Genomic DNA, 15,418 nt, shown 5'->3' on the forward strand with positions numbered 1-15,418 from the left:
AGTCAGTAATCAATAATAGAATAACAAAACAAGTGTCAAATTTAATTATTTGGTTTGTAACTTTTCCTACATCCAAAAAACAGATACATATACAAAAATAAACAAGTTCCAAGGTATGTACAGAACAACAAAGAACAAAACAAGAATTTATACACAATTTAACGTTGTATAAAGTTTTGGCAGTGCCAGTATTAACATATGGTAATGAAAACTAGACGCTAAGAAGAAGGGACAGACGAATTCCGTGCTGGGGAGCCATAAACTGATATGTGCATATTTGCGATTTTTTTTCTTTTTATTGTTATGTATTACTTTGCTAATGTGTCATAGACTGAGAAGTGTATAAATTGAAATAGAGTCACAAAGTTGTCAGAACATTCATTGATATCTGATTTGACAGAGAAACAGTAACAGCCAGAAGCTGAAACGTGGCACTTATGTTATAACATGTTTTTCTTCCATTCATCTATGTAAGTCAAAACATGATATATGATTCTTGAAAAGAAACTAATTGTGTTCAAACATGATACGTGACTCATGAAAAGAAATGAATTATGTTGACTGTACTGAAATCAAATTATTACGATGTACCGAAGTGCAATTATGATATTTCTCTGTTCTATCCATCCTTCATCATATGGTAACCCAGAATTCCTGCACGGAAATATCATATGTACTTCGGTACATAATAATATGATATGCGTAAGTAATACTTAGTGATTCAAGACGGCGCTCATCCCGTCGGATCCCGGCCACTTAGTAACTCGTAATGAGTGCACCTCTGTACATAGTGCGTTGGACATTGTGCCACTGTCACATATTCTGTGACACAGTGCATGAGGGGTAAACCACCAAAGGGAAAAGTGAGAGGTAGAACTTAAACTGAGGGGATTCGATCCGGCATCGGAACTGGAATCCGGTGTGATTTAGTGGATAAAGTGTCAGCACGTAGAGCTAAAAACCCGGATTCGAGTCCCGGTGCCGGAGAGAATTTTTCTCTGTTCTATCCATGCTTCGTTAAGTTAAACAATGTGTTGGTTGCACTATCTTCTCTAGACAAATAAATTATGTTAGCTGCACTACAAAAATTCCAAATTATGTTTTATTTAACGATGATCGCAATTGCCGAGATTATATCAGCGTCGCCGGTGTGTCGGAATTTTGTCACGCAGGAGTTCTTTTACATCCCAGTAAATCTACTAACATGAGCCTGTAGCATTTAAGCACACTTAAATGCCATTGATATCGGCCGGGATCGAACCCGCAACCTCGGGAACAGAAGGCTAGCATTATACCGACCGCATAGCTGCACTACCCTCTCTAGCATTCTCTTGACTCATATGACGGCACTGCATACTTTCCCCATTGTTCACTGTATATAGTAATAACTCATAACTCTCTTAAGTAGGGGACGGATGTTGATGAAAAGTAATCTTCTTATTTTTCACATTAGGACGATGCCTATTAATATAGAAATCCTTTCTATGTTAATATCAACGTAAAAAGTAATTTCTTATATTGCATTTTTTGCATTTTTAAACATTTTTAACTAATAGGTCATTTTTATATTTTTCAGCATTTTTTGGTCATTTTTAATACTTTGAAGAACTTTTAAATCATTTGGAATGCATTTTACTTTCTTCTTTACCGATAGGTCTGTTAAATCATTTTCTAACCAAATAGGTCAGTAGTAATTACCTGCTGAATAAGTGAATAACAGTGAAGTTTGAGTTTTATAAATTAGAACAGACTCTAATGTCCATCCCTCATTCCACTGAAGGCTTCACTTCACACAACGGAAGTAATATAAAATGCTTGTCAGCAGCTTAGATTAAATGGGGACTTTGATCACTACTGTTCTTTTGTCGGTACGAGGGTGTCTTTAGAATTTATGTTTGGAAGGAGGGAAACTTTCACTATGTCCTGGACATGGTTCGGAAGGGATGTCTATTGTAGTAGGCAATATTTTTAAAACAAAGATTTCAAGAATTCACGCTGAGCCCACAATTTGTTTCGTCACTCACACTCACTCATCTGGAATATCTGGTAACAAAAGTGAAGCACGGAAGGAGGAGGAGACGGAGAATGAAGGCACTGATATGGACCACCTCTGATTGAAACACATTGTATACCCTCATTAAAATCTATAGCTTTTCCTTAAAACCTTCATTTTATTGCATGTTCTTTTCCTTTATCTTAGCCAAATTCCAGGAAATTGCCTCCTTTCTCCGAGATTGGCAGGGCAGTCATTGAAACAAGATGACTAATTTTTAAGAAGTTGTGGTGCGAGTATGGTGAATAATATTTAAATGTAATTTTCTTTTAATCTTATATAATTTTTCCATTAGCTTAAGGGTATTTTAATGATCATTTTAAGTAGATTTTTAGGTCATCAACATCCGCCCCCTATCATAAGTCATAATATGAAAGTGAAAAGTGAATCATGAGTTTCAAAGATTGAGTTAGCAAACATCACATATATAAGAATGGCAAGATAAGTTATCAGAGTTAATATTTTTAAGGTATATCTTTTCAGTGGACACAGTAATAATAATAATTTATTATTATTATTATTATTATTATTATTATTATTATTATTATTATTATTAGTAATAATAACAGTAACAGTAATAGTTAACAGTGACAAGAAGAAGAAGTGATTATATACGCCCTTTACTTGTGTTCTTAATGACTGTCTTCTGGATGATAAACTGATAATAGAAGAAATTAAACCATAAAAAAGAGATATAATTTACAATCTGATAAAAAGAATTGAAGTTTTGCGAAACGCTTGAAAAGTATAATGCCAAATTACTGTCATCTTTGCGACAATTGTTTTTTTATTAAAATGTCTCGAATAAACTCACAGTGTAAACTCAACAAATAAAAGAAAGAAGTGTTTTAAAGAACATTCGTAAATCTGAGCTGTAACGAGTTTAAAACTGTATAGCTAGTGCCAGTGTTTTTGGCGCGTGTCCTTCAGTAAAAAGCAGTCAGTGAGCACTTGTTGCCAGTGAAGCTGAGAACGGTATCGTCTAACACTCCACGTCAGCGTCAAAGGCAAGACACTCTCACTTTGCGTTTCTGGGGTGTGTCCTTGAGTACACTGTCCAGTCAGTGACATCTGTTGCCACTTCGCCTGAGAGTGGTACCACCTCCTAAACAGACGTGACATCAGCAATCTACCATCACAGTTGTCAGCTTTCTCGCCCACATTTTGTGACAAAGATAAGATACTCGCTCTCAACGTTCCCATTACTTATTTCACACGCCAGAAACGGTGGCACTGGCTTACATTTCTAGTGCCAGATACTGGCAAGCGAGAAACCTCATGCCTCTGATTAGTTCTTACTTCTTTAAGGGTTTTGTTTAGTTACTTTTTCAGATTTAATTTTAAGTTGTATCCAATTTTATTGTTTTAATCTTGAGGTTGTGATTAGATCAAAGATAAGTTATCTATGTGCCTGTCATTAGAATATATAAATAAATAAAAAAAATAAATAAATAAATAAATATTACATTTCCAGTGTTCATCCTGGATGAAAATCCATGATGTCGACGCATTTTAAAATGATAATGTATTAATATCGTGACAGAATTCTGGAAGGTATTAAGCGAGAATTCTCTGGTTGAGCTTGCCTCGACTATAGAGCTCGTAACCCCAATGTAAACTCCTCCAGAGCACTGTGATTTGCTTCCTCCCGCTCAGAACTCGAGGAGCTAGAGCCACTCTATAATTACTGAGCACTAATTATGATTATGTAAATCCTGACTACACCAGATCTGTAGTAAGCACGTAGTAATTTATGGCGAGCGTCAGATGCAGGGAGAGTTGGAGCGGCGCACAGAGGAATTACAACCCGTAAAAAAGCGCATTGCTTATTACTGGAGATGCGTCCGTCGTGTGCGAATCGATCAATCAGAGACTACGATCGCGGAGTCCTCGTGTCCTCTGTTTGGGATGAATCTGTCCTAGACTGAGCTTATGCTTGGACCATAAGTCTACTCGAAATCTTTCACTCTGAAACATTTCAGTACTCATTATTATATTTACCTTTCAACTTCCAACAACTGCCTTAGCCGGTGAGCAAGTGGTGACAGCAAGAACTGAAAAGAAATATATTTACATTAAATAACATATATAAGTAGGGCCGTGTTTTATCGCTATTAATGATATTATTATAATTATTTAAATTTGACTATAAAATAAATAAAGAAGACATGTAATATCCTAATAAACAATGAAATACGAGTAGACAATAGAATATTGAGTTTCTCTTTATACGTAGTTCTGAAACTTCTACTCTGAAGTAAAAATTAATAGAATCAATAAAACCGAAATTAACATTCACATCAATCAAGATCTGATATTGAAACCAGATACAATTCGATATTAACGTATACTGTAGGATACATCAGAATTTATTATATATATATATATATATATATATATATATATATAATTTTTTAATAAATTACCTTGGAACTACAGTAACAAAATATAAATGACACTCGAGATGAAATTAAACGCAGAATAAATATGGAAAATATCTGCTATTTTTCGACTGAGAAGCTTTTGTCATTCAGTCTGCTTTCAAAACAACTGAAAGTCAGAATTGATGAAACAGTTTACATATACATATATATACCCATATATACAAATACATATACATATACAGGAACATCATTTTATTTTTACTTCAATTTTTATTGTACCTGAGTTTTTGAATGTACTCGTACTTCACTCCCACCCCCTCTACTAGTAAAGTTCCAACCTTATTCCACACAGAACCAAGGCCGCGTATGCAGTCAAAGTCGCCTTATGGTCATAGTAAACAGTACTGAGTGAGTATAGTACGTTCCAGAAATATGTTCGCGTTTTCCAGTGACGAAAGAGCTTTCAATATTGAATCGTCCGTTTGTCTACGTCACACCCCGGTTTCCTCCACCCGCTTCTCAGTAAAGGCTAGTGGCTGGGCTGTCTTAGCTCTTTTCTGAAAACATTCATTTCTGTGTGAGTAATTTTATCTTTTCGGATCGAGCAGAAGTGAAGATTGAATTTTCAGTACGTAAGTTACTCTTTTATAGAGTAGGTAGGCCTAAAGAATTATTTCAACATGACTTACTAGTACGAAGGACGAAACTGGTAATTGCAATTAGGTACAATAGTCTATAGTGCGATAATATGCACAAAAGAAATGAAGTCTGTATCGAAGTGAACGGCCACCATTTTAAAAATTGTGTTTAAATATCCATATTATTATTATTTTTCAGTTTAACTTCATTGTCTATATTGCACGCAAATGTGCTGTAGACAGCATAATATAGGCCTACACTGCATAATGAAAATGTCCGAATGGATAGCTCAGTTCGTGAGTAAAAACACTTATTGTTAATAAGGTACTGTATTTTGATTAAACAAAAGCCTAATGGAAATTATCAAACTCAAAATCGCGATATTTCGTAGTTTACGTAAATGGATGAACTACTTTTCTTCCCTCCTATACCTAGTAAAGTGATTTGTTTGTATTTTACGCAGTATCATCGAACTCCAGAGCGTGGAAGGGGGTAGTAAACGGTGTTTCCGGTTCTCAACCGTTAATCCAAAGGTATAGCCAGGTTAATATTAGAAATGTTAGTAAAAATAAAATGATGTCCCTATACGTATATAGGCCTACATCTGTCCTATTTGTCTTGACCACCCAAAATAACTTTGTGCGCAAGGACAAAATGAAAAATTGTTTCAAACAAAAGGTGTACAACTGAAAGAGGGAAGTAACACTAATGGGAGGTAATCTTGTAGCATTATTTATTAATGAGATACGAGTACTATATTATTTCTTTAAATGGCACTATGTATTTGTTGTTCAGTATTTCAATTAACTTGGTCAAGACCTGTCCAAAAATGTATCACAGTGGATCATTCTAATAAACAAAACGTTAATAAACAGAACGTTAATTGGTACCTCGATGACATGGTTCCTGTGCATAATATGAAGTGATTCGACTAAGTTTGTGCAAATAATACGTAATGAGCCTACACTGCTGATACCCAGGGTCGCGTAACCCATTCCACCCACGTAGCTTTGATTTACAGTAAACGTATGAAACCAAATATAACACAGACCACTCTATCAGCGGAATAAAACCAAAGCTACGTGGAATGGGTTACGCGACCCTGAGTATCATCTGCAATGTACTACGCACTGTTTACACTAACTTAAAGTTAATTCATTTCATATTAAGCACAGGAACCATGCCGTCAAGGCACCGGTAACGTTTCCTTTATTAACGTTCTGTTTATCAGAATGAGCCACTGTGATACATTTTTGAAAAGGTCTTGACGAGCTTAATGGAAATATTGAATAATAAATACATAGTGTCATTTAAAGAAACAATGTTATAATAGAATTCGTATCTCATTAATAAATGATGCTACAAGGTTGCCTCTCCATCAGTAGTATTTCCCCCGTTCAGTTGTACACCTTCTGTATGAAACAATAAAATTGTTCATTTGTTGCTTGCGTACAAAGTTATTTTGGCTGTCAAGATAAGTGGGACATACTGTATATTAGCCGTTCAGAGCAGAAATGGTGTAAGTCAAAAATGAGTGATGAGGGTTAAAGTAAACATTCTGTTAAATACAGCGCAAAGTAGCAATTAATAGTCAGTTTATTTAAACTATTAGTAGTCAGTGGATAGCAAGAAGGACATATTAATTGCTACTTTGCGCTGTATTTTACAGAATTTTTACTTTAAACCTTACTACCCAATTTTGACTGACACCACTTTTGCTCTGAACGGCTCAATTAACTTATGTAAGTATATCATTTAGTTGGTTATTTAACGAAACTGTATTAACTAACAGGTTATTTAGCGTCGATGAGATTGGTAATAGTGAACTGGTATTTGGCGAGATGAGGCCCAGAATTGGACATAGATTACCTGACATTCGCCTTACGGTTGGGGAAAACCTCAGAAAACCCGAAACAGGTAATCAGCCCAAGCGGTAATCTAATCTACTCCCGAATGCAACTTCAAATCAGTAGCCAAGCGCCTCAGCCGAATGAGCCACGCCGGTTGCTTAACAGCTATATTACCGGTTGTTCTTCACGGTTGTGAAACTTGGACTCTCACTTTGACAGAGGAACAGATGCCGCTAAGTGTTTTCGAGAATAAGGCGCTTAGGAAAATATTTAGAGCTAAGAGGGATGAGGTTACAGGAAAACAGGGAAAGCTGCACAACGCAGAACTGCACGTATTGTATTCTTCACCTGACATAATTAAGAACATTAAATCCAGACTTTTGAGATGAACAGGGCATATAGCATAGGCGAATCCAGAAATGCATACAGAGTGTTAGTTGGCAGGCCAGAAAAAAAATCTTTAGGGATGCCGAGACGTAGAACCGAATAATAACAGGCACTTCCCACACATAACAAAATACGTAAGACATAACAAACTCAAATTTCAAGAAATAGGTGTCGAACTTGAAATTTAAAAAATAATAGGACGGTCATAAATATCTGGTACTTCGTAATATTACTGTATTAAAATTAAATAAATAAAAACAGATTTTTAAAACCTTCATTGTATGCTCTGAAATGTCATTTCTTGGGGTTTCCGAAACAAATTGAACACCATTAATTTTACGGGCGTAAGCGATAGCGAATCTCAGCTGACTTATACAGAATTATGCACATGTCTTGCTCGAGACGCATGTTGGCAACGACGGTAATAAACGGTCCGTAACTTACAAGATCCTTCCCCTCTCTAATGAGTCCACTCTGTCCCCCTCTTATGTTCATGATATATTCCCCTTATTATTACCCAGGAGAACCTCTCCTTTTTTTTTTCTCCTAGTTTTATGACACATTATTCAGGTCTGCCAATTATTCTTTCCCTATAGTCGGGACCACAGGAATTACAGAATTTTTTTTTATAAAGGTATATTCTTGAACAAGAAATTTTACTCCTATCTTCTTGTCTTCACCTTAATTTGACACGGCTGAGCTTATTCATTAAATTTCCTTTTTGTCGATGAAATTAACAATGCCGTCACTGTAAGAAAAATGTTTTCCTTCAAATTAATTTTGTACCTGCGCGGTGGTAGTCTAATAACTAACAGATCTTAAAAATCGTCAAAAAATGGAGACAAATTAAACACATATTATGTAAGATTAACAAACATCACAAATTTCACAACACAGAACACATCAAATAACTTATTTTTAAGCCACCGGCGTAGCTCGGTCGGTTAAGGCGCTTGTCTACCGATCCGGAGTTGCGCTCGGGCTCGGGTTCGATTCCCGCTTGGGCTGTTTACCCGGTTGGTTTTTTCCGAGGTTTTCCCCAACCGTAAGTCAAATGTCAGGTAATCTATGGCGAATGCTCGGCCTCATCTCGCCAAATATCATCCTTGCTATCACTAATTCCATCGACGCTAAATAACCTCGTAGTTGATACAGCGTCGTTAAATAACCAAGTTAAAAAAACTTATTTTTAAGTACAAATACACACACCGACCTTGTGTTTTGCCACAGAAGCTCTAGCCCCCTGTTTATGACCTCGTTTTCCCCCCTCTTTCTACGTCGACACCAGCGGGACATAATGGAGAACGATTATCGGACATTTGGTACAATCCATATCGTCCAATAGCAGTACTGATCCATTGACATTTGGTACAAACAGAAAAATCAAGTGACATTTGGTACACTCCATATGGTCCAATGTTGAAAAATGTACAGGATATTTTTTTAGTTGGTTATTTAACGCTGTATCAACTACTAGGTTATTTAGCGTTGATGAGGTTGGTGATAGCGAGATGGTATTTGGCGAGATGAGGCTGAGGATTCGCAATAGATTACCTGGCATTCACCTTATGCTTGGGGAAAACCTCGGAAAAAACCCAATCAGGTAATAGCCCAAGCGGAGATCGAACCCGCGCCCGAGTGCAACTTCAGACCGGCAGGCAAGCGCCTTAACCGACTGAGCCACGCCGGTGGCTACCAGGATATTTGGTATAATGGTTATATTTAGTAGAAATTCATATAGTAAAATCTTGAAAAATGTCAAGATATTGGGTTTAATAGTTATAGGCTATTTGGTACAATCCATGTAGTCCAATCTCCAAAATGATCTAGGATATTGGGTTTACTTGTTACACAGAATGAGTCATAATTGTGTACTATAAAGTATTTTAGAGTATTCTATACTCCAATATAAACAGATTTTGTCAAATAAACATATAACCTTGATGGTTTTGTTATCGAGATATGGCATCACTGTGGAACGCGCGATTTGGCGTTACGTCGAATATATTAATGCATCAATCGCTCAAACGACTCTCTGCATTACACAATAAGAAAAATTATTGTTATTGAAGAGAGAGAAACGCTACAATCAGTCAATAGGTGCTGCGTATTTGCGCTTTCTGCAGACTGAACTACCACAAAAACAGTACCAGTGTCAACACAGCTGAACACTTGACTACTTCAAGATGAAGCATCTGCGCATTACCGTCGTGCAGTGATCGTCATTTGAATGAATGGTATCCAGGTAGATGCAACGGGCCTGTAGCATGGCCGAAGCGATCACCTAAACTCAGTCCCTGCGACTTCTGGTTGTGCGGTCACATGAAGGAACTAGTTTACTCTCAATGACACGCCACGAGAGAGCATCTGTTGAAAGCAATTGTGGCTGCAGGAAATACAATTCGGATCATTGTTCAAAGAGCAAGACATTCATGGCGGAGGAGGGCGAAAATTGTGTTGTGAAGTGAATGGTGGACATTTCGAGCATCTTCTGTGAACTTGAACTTGCAATGTAAATAACCACATGTCGACCTGGTATAGCGCTGGCCTTCTATGCCCAAGGTTGCAGGTTCGATCCCGGGCCAGGTCGATGGCATTTAAGTGTGCTTAAATGCGAAAGACTCATGTCAGTAGATTTACTGGCATGTAAAAAATTCCTGCGGGACAAAATTCCGGCACATCCGGCGACGCTGATATAACCTCTGCAGTTGCGAGCGTCGTTAAACAAAACATAACAATAACAACAATAACCACGTCATTTAATAACACTCTCAGAAAAGTAGCTGTTGTCTTTTTTTTAATTGTTCCAATCATTATCTCCATAATGAAACGGACACGACCATAAGTTTATATAATAAAATATATTTTATTTTAGTACAGAATACTCTGCAATACATTATAGTACAAAATTGCGACTCAACCTGTACTCGGTCAATCCATAGGGTTCAATATTAAAAAGGTCCAGGATATTTGATTTAATGGTCTTTTATTACAAATATGTGATATGACTGTGTACTGATTGTTACATTTTCTTCAATTGATTGTAAGTCGGCAACAAACACAAATTTAAATTTGCAGTTTCAATGAGTTTCACGAACTAAATTTACGTCATGAATAACATAGCAGAAATATTTTTTTCACAGAAACAGAAGCCAATGATACATAATAATGGGTACAGTTATACTGTCATTTATATAGCGCCTATATTAAAAATAAAATTGACCCTAAAACAGTACCTTGTAACACGCCTAATTTTACATTTTTAATATTACTAAATTGATTATGAATTTCAGTTACCTGGTTTCTAATACTTAAATATGATTTAAATAAATTTAATTTAAATATCTAAGAACTGAACTATCAAGTTACGGCGACGTAGGGAACAAAGTAAAACTTCAAACAATAAAATATGTAATAACACTACATATATAGACGAATATCTTGATAAAGAACCTAAAATAATAATCTACAAAATAATTATGAAACGCATTTTAAACTTGTACAACTGAAACGAAGCGAGACACGGCTGAAAGAAAATAATGACAACAACAAAAACTGAGATACTAAAGAAAACAGCTGACATTTCTGAAGTAGTCCAAATCCCGAGTAACAACATCAAGAATAGTGTAAGGCAAAGGTATCTCCTATATATGCCGTGAAGGCGTTTTGGAGGCATGGAGGTAGAGCACTATGCTTTCTTGACCTCGGACCTATACTTCGTTCCATAAGGTCTGACAGGAGAAGTAAACATTGCCAGCAAACGGAAGAGAAGCATAATTGCTAATCAACCAATAGTAGAGGTCTCATTCCACGCTTGTCTTGAAGTTGGACTGGGGTAGAACGCTTCAGATCGCCCAATATGAAGTCAAACGTGGAGTGAAGCCCCTGCCTTTAGTTGACTAGCAATTATACTTCTCTCCTCCTCTACTGGCAGTGTTTACTTCTCCTGTCAGACATTATGGAACGAAGTATAGAATGAGGTGGTGTGGTTAGTATCATGCTCTCACTGCCTTTCTAGTCCCAGCAAAGTTTCGGTTCTCAATTTGATAGGCGGTTGAGTGAACTTCGGTGCCGTTCTAGAAATCCAAAAAAATTGAAGATAGTATTACAAGAAGGCAAGAATTGAATGAACACATATTTCTATGACATGAGGTAGCGTAATAAAAATAACACGAAAGTAGAGGTGGGGAAAAAATAACGTAACGGTTATTTTGAAACAGTTCCTTGTTTGGAACTGTTCCAAAAAGTAACGGCACCTTGGAATACTACATTCCAAAATAACAGTGTTGTTATGAGCTAATACGAAATACTTGCGATTACAAAATACTCGTTTCACTTTGGAACTACATTATGGCAACGCCTGTTACACAGAACGGAACATGTTTGGCACTATTGGAAGCAGTGGCGCCAACTTTTGAAAAACAGTGGGTGGGCTCAAACTTTTGAGGTATAAGTTAAATAAATCTCGTAACACGACAAATTATTGGGTGACCTCGGATCCTACGAGCCCATAAAAATTGGCGCCATTGTTTGAAAGCAGACTTGGGAATCCTTTCGTCGTACTGAAATAAATGTTGGAAACTAAAGTAAAAAATTAATAGTAAAGATACGAAGATCGTCTTTAAAAATGTACACATTAACTTGGAACTGATGTTACTGAGTATAGGATTCTATCAAATAACATAATGCCTGTATTATAGTAACTACATTATGAATTTTATCAAGGAAGATAAAAATATATATACAGTAGCGTGCAAATTAATCCGAACAACGTAATTACTTATGCAAAAACACTCAAACGGGATAAAAGAAGGATCTAATATATACCTCAGTAATCTATGTGGCCTCCCTTGTTCCTAATAACAGCTTTGAGACGATTTGTCATGGATTCCACTAATTTCCCACAAATATTCTTCATTTCTTCATCGCGAAATCATACACCAATGAGGGCAGAAATCATCTTCTCCTTTGTAGAACAATCCATTTTTTGCATTCTTCTTTTGCAAATTGACCACAAGTTCTCAATGGGGTTGATGTCGGGTGAGTTGCCTGGCCAGGGGAGTACCTGAATATTCTTCTTGTTGAAGAATTCTGTAGTTTTTCGAGACGTATGGCATGGTGCCAGGTCTTGTTGGAACACATCTCTGCCATCCGAAAATGATTTTTGCAGCTGGGGTACGATTCTGGTTTCCAATAAGTGAATATATTTGTCAGAATTCATCATTCCCTTGATAGGTATTAATGCTCCAGGCCTTCATGTGTAAAACAACCGCAAAACATTACTTTAGCGGGGTATTTGGGTGCTTGTTGGAGATGAGCTGCTGTTACTTTTTCGGATCCTTTCCGAATGTAAGAAACACGGTGGCCGTGGACCTCGAAATGGGACTCATCGGAAAAAAGTACATTCTTCCAGTCATTCACTGTCCAGTGTTGATGTAATTTTGCCCACATTAAGCGTTTTTTTTTTTGCACATAACAGGGGTTAGCAGTTGCTTCTTAATAGGCTTACGAGTCCTTCGTCCAGCTTCCAAAAGCCTACGCTGCACTGTTGTGACGTGAATATTCGCCCCAGTGGTAGCCATTAACTCGCGGGTTAAGTCGACAGCAGTTAGTCTAGGATTTAATTTACTTTTCCTGACAATTAAACGATCATCTGCAGGTGAAGTCTTCCTTTTCCGACCACAGTTTCCTTTTTTTGGGGGTGTGATGGATCCAGTCTCCCTGTATCGTTTTATGATCGAATTAACAGTAGCCAAACCGATGTGACATTCTGCAGCAATTTGCCTCTGTGTCATAGAAGAATGCTCTGCTAATGTTATAATTTTAGACCGTTTTCGTGGAGTTGTATCCATTTGTGAAGACGACAGAATGTACACAGGATTGCAGTATTAAGTCTTCAACACAACTGAAATGCTTATAAGTACAAAACGACAGGCAAAATGTCACATATTATAAAAAAAATAATGACAGACCTTCAACAATGGAATTACACGTACTACAGATGTCAATTAAAGCAGTATGAGCAGCTGTGAGGCCAACAATGACAGAAAATGTAAAAATATGTTGTGTTCGGATTAATTTGCACGCTACTGTAGGTTATGTTTTATTTCCAAATATTTTACACTTTTAGTTTCATTATCAATTCTTGAAATTACAATGAGATTGTCACTCTTCATGACGGTATTAATATGAATTCTAGCACGGCCGAAGTGATTATAGCTTTTATTTACTAATTTATGGAGAAATTGAACACTTTTGTGACCTTCAGAAGAGGAAGAATAGGTTAGGTTTTATTTACCATTGGGATCCACTTCGATTTCATGACCAATTTACAAAGAATTTAAAATTACATTACATTTCCTGCTTCGAACAAACCTGATCTACGAATTCAATTTAGCATTAGAAAAGATTTCTTTTCCACGAATTCATAACTCGACTCATTATGACATCATACTGCATCACATGGCATACAGGGAAGTATGTGATCATTTAGCGTCCTAAACATCACTGTTACATTACATACTAGTCGAGTGTGGCTCTTCCAGTGAGCTCTATGCTCACTGGTCTGTTCCAAAACACCACTGTTACATTACATACTACCTGTTATACAAAATACTTGCAGTTCCAAAATACTTGCTGTTACAAAATACTCGATGTTATGGAGCTACATTATGAGTATGACTATAAAATAACGTAACGGCCTGTTCCAAAACACCACTGTTACATTACATACTAGTAGTATTGTACCTGTTATACAAAATACTCGATGTTATGGAACTACATTATGACAACCATTGCTTACGACTGTCGTAAGCAACGATGACAACACCTGTTCCACAGAGCGGTATATCTTTGGCACTGCAGTGTTGTGAATTTAGCGACTTTGTCACTAGATCTGGCTACTTTTAACAATTTTCAGGGACAAAATCAGTAGCAACATTTAATTCTGAACTGCCGTCTTGCATAAATATAACGTAGCTGGTATCATGGTGTCAATACTGTCAGTATGAGTCCAGGACTTTCTCATGGCCTTCCACCTATACTTTTACCTAAACATTTGCATAAACAACTTTTATTAAAGGGTTTTAACATATGCATATAATTGTATCACACGCTTCACAGAATGACAGAAATGAATTTAGGGACTTGACTCTGGAGGAGTTTCGTGCATTCCTGGTGTGTTTTATTTTGGTGCAGTTTCCAATTATATATATATATATATATATATATATATATATATATATATATATATAGGCCTATTGTAAAGATTAATTTCTGATCCTACAGAATTTATCTGTTATGGTAACAACATGGCGCCAGGCCACAAAGGGAGGAGAGGGATTCGATCCGGTGCTGTGGATCGAACTTCGCCGTATATAATATATGATACTGTTATTTCGGAACTGTTATTTTGAACCTAGTACTTTCATGAAACTGGAACAGTTGGAACTGTTACGAGAATTTAACAACTTTTCCCATCTCTACACGAAAGCAGTATCTTGAAGGCAAAATAAATTCTGGCAAATCTTTCAAAAGATTGAGCAAATCCTCTGAATTCAGACAGTAACAGAATAATAAGTAAAGGTATCTTTTTATACATGCTATCAAGGCATATGGGAAGCATGGAGGTAAACGTCTATGCTTTCGTGAGCTCGGTAAGTACTAGAATGGGGTGATACGGTCAGTATAATAAAACGACCGCATTTTATTTCCGGGAAAGACTGCAATGAATTTAACAGTAGGCTAGTTAACACAGGGGCCATTTTGAAAATTATAGTAACGAAAAAATTCCAGGTATTACCCAGGATCGAACACGGTTCTTCTCTACAACTAAACTACCCTACCGCCGTAAGGAGCTAATATAGTTACAAAAAAAAATCCATGGATTTAGGAAAGGAAAGAGAGAAGTATGAAAGAAACAAGGAAGAAAGTGAGAAGGGAAAAGCTAAAAGTAAGAAAGGAAAAAACTACTGAACTCCTCCAAAAGCGATGGAACAAAATTCCAAGAATTTACTTCTCCTGTTTCAGGAATGAGATACTCTCTGAGAAAAAGCGACGCGTACAAACTCTTTGCCATGACTTGTGATGAAGTGACACTACAGAGA

At 36.7% G+C, this 15,418-nt stretch overlaps 1 protein-coding gene across 1 annotated transcript in view; it reads right to left on the reverse strand.

Annotated features, from left to right (window-relative positions):
- LOC138703217 (POU domain protein 2-like) overlaps positions 1-15,418 on the reverse strand; it is a 2,136,291-nt gene that overhangs the window by 2,001,089 nt on the left and 119,784 nt on the right. Inside the window, exon 2 of the mRNA XM_069830922.1 lies at positions 4,055-4,107. The gene's annotated coding sequence lies outside the window, so the exon portion shown is untranslated. The remainder of the gene's footprint in view (positions 1-4,054; positions 4,108-15,418) is intronic.

Source organism: Periplaneta americana, chromosome 7 (assembly GCF_040183065.1).
Source record: "Periplaneta americana isolate PAMFEO1 chromosome 7, P.americana_PAMFEO1_priV1, whole genome shotgun sequence".
Classification (NCBI taxonomy): domain Eukaryota; kingdom Metazoa; phylum Arthropoda; class Insecta; order Blattodea; family Blattidae; genus Periplaneta; species Periplaneta americana.